General features: G+C 41.5%; 1 protein-coding gene and 1 long non-coding RNA gene across 3 annotated transcripts in view; one reads left to right on the plus strand and one right to left on the minus strand.

Annotated features, from left to right (window-relative positions):
- Positions 1–2,415, minus strand: part of LOC122633135 (discoidin domain-containing receptor 2-like) — a 58,032-nt gene extending 55,617 nt beyond the window's left edge. Inside the window, exon 1 of the mRNA XM_043820689.1 lies at positions 1,945–2,415. The gene's annotated coding sequence lies outside the window, so the exon portion shown is untranslated. The remainder of the gene's footprint in view (positions 1–1,944) is intronic.
- The window catches only part of LOC122633138, an 86,481-nt gene that overhangs the window by 51,232 nt on the left and 32,749 nt on the right, over positions 1–2,500 (plus strand). The gene's annotated exons all lie outside the window — the stretch shown is intronic.

The raw sequence follows: 2,500 nt of genomic DNA on the forward strand, positions 1-2,500 counted from the left end.
AGAGAGAGAGAGAGAGAGAGAGAGAGAGAGAGAGAGAGAGAGAGAGAGGAAATTTTTAGAAAAAAGAGAAAAAGAAAGATCTTTTATTTTTTTACTTGTCAATGAGTTTGCATAAAGAATCACCACAAACATTGCTAGTGGATAATAGCTGTTGATTATAATAGAATCTTTTATTTTTAAACTTTACATGTCGAAGATCATTCCGTCGGGTTTGATAATGTCATTAAAACTCAAAGTATCTCTTTAAAGAAGATACAAGATAGAATTTTTATATTTTCCTCTATACTCTAAGGAGAGTTGAACGCAAAGTTATCTATCGGGCACGTTGTTGCATACTGGTATGCGTTTAGCATAGTAGTTACGATGTTCGATAATTTAAGTTGCTGCTGTGCATCAAATACTACATTGTTGCGATTAGTTGGAAGAATTGCGACGGTAGCTGCAATCCTTTTTTTTTTTGTATCTTTTTCTTTTTTTTTTTTCTTTCTTTCTTTCTTCTTGCGTACACCGTCGACGTAAATCAAACGAAAGTTTGCTTGTAAGATTTCGCGAATATTCGATAAACTTGCAAATCGGGTTGTAAATTTCGATAAAGCCCCGATACGACATGACCGACCGGTTTTTACGTTATAGCTATAGGAACAGTAGATAGAACGCGTACCAGGGTACCAAAAGCTCCACTCAACTCTTACACTTCTAAGCTAACTGAGAACTGATATATATATACATATAAGCATACACTTCGAAAAGACAGTAACTCTAAACCGAGAAAGAAAGGTATACATATACCAGTATAGAAGGTAGAGAAGAGAAGGAGAATACGAGCTCATCGTTGGATCCTTACGTGCGAAATTCAGAGAATGGCGATCAATGAGAGAATGAAGGGGCGGGAGAACGAAAGAGAGAGACAGAGACAGAGAGAGAGAGAGAGAGAGAGAGAGAGAGAGAGAGAGAAAGATCTCTTTGGCTGGCGAGCTGTCGCGGGGTTTTACCAGAAGAGAGAGAAGGGGTAACGTTTGATACCGTTGGCCACGGCATTCAACGGGGCTAACTCTATCCCGGCAAATTACATTTCCATCCCGCTACGTGATAGGTGCAGCAAACATGCCCGTCAACGTCCGACCGAGTTTCTCCCTGATTAGTTACACTCGACGTGGATTATATTTCCGAAGCAATTAATTAACAAAGTTTCAGCGACTCGCGTTTAGCTACTTTCCCGCGAAACAGTTACCCAGAGTATTGTACATTTTGAAGTGTGCAACGTGATCTAAGTATATGTATAGTATATACGTCGTGTTTCTCTGTATCTAGCTTTGCGTGACACGCCGAGAAGTGAAAGGGGTGAGTTGGAGCGAGAGAGAGAGAGAGAGAGATCGAGAGAGAGAGAAAGAGATAGGTGAAATTTCTTGCGAGCATCAGGACAGCTTGGGAAAGGGTCGAGAGAGATAGAAGCGACCATCGTCGACGCATCACGTGGTATACCCTAATGGAAACTGTCACCGAAACGTCTCTGGTAAATCCTCCTCCTATATGTCCGTGGCATAGCACGGATTCGCATGGCATTTCCACGGTGCGACATATCCTACGTGATACTGTGCGATCTATGACGCGTCGTCATCAAATTTTCCTTCTCTCCATATTTATGTGCATCCTACCATTCTTTCTTTTCTTTTTCTTTCTCTTTTCTCTTTCTCTCTCTCTCTCTCTCTCTCTCTCTCTCTCTCTCTCTCTCTCTCTCTCTCTCTTTCTTTCTTTCTTTTCCTGTTTTTTTGTCTATCTCTATCTTTTACTCACCTCCTTTCCTTTTCATCGAATTTTTGAAGGAAGCGACAAAATTTTCGTTGAAACGATTCTCCTTTTCTCAATTTCTTTTCTTTCTTTTTCTTTTCTCTCTCTCTCTCTCTCTCTATTTTTTTCTTCAGCTAGAAGCGTTGATTTACTCACCGAAAGAGACTCCAGGGACGACGACGGGTCTTCCTATTGCCGTCCCGCAGGGTGAAAGAAACCCCAGTTCGCACATTCGCTCGCTTCAGGTTCTCTTTTTCGATGTATACGATACGATGTATGAGAATGGATCATGTTGGTGACTCTTGTTGCGTTCACCTTTCCCCATCTTCGGAAAAGCGTTTATATACCTAGGAAATCTCTTGGAGATACTTGTTGACTATCTTTCCTAGTATCACTACGAGAGATAATTCTTGATAGGTTGCATCACCATCGAAACTAAATGTTCCAGATTTACATTCACGTTATAATCTTTCGATAGTATTAATATATCGATATTATCGTTAATAACGTCGGATGAACCTGATTTAACAAAGCCTCGGATTATGGTTAGGTGAGGATTAAGGAAGTAAACGTTCGTTAACGCGCGAGCGCGACGTCGAAGGCGCGCTGCCTAGTCGCAGACTGAACTTACGATCCGCGAGTAGCATCGATTTCGATGGTGGGAGCAAGGGCTAACACAGAGAGAAAGAGAGCGAGCGAGAGGGGCGTGCTG

Source organism: Vespula pensylvanica, chromosome 11 (assembly GCF_014466175.1).
Source record: "Vespula pensylvanica isolate Volc-1 chromosome 11, ASM1446617v1, whole genome shotgun sequence".
NCBI lineage: Eukaryota > Metazoa > Arthropoda > Insecta > Hymenoptera > Vespidae > Vespula > Vespula pensylvanica.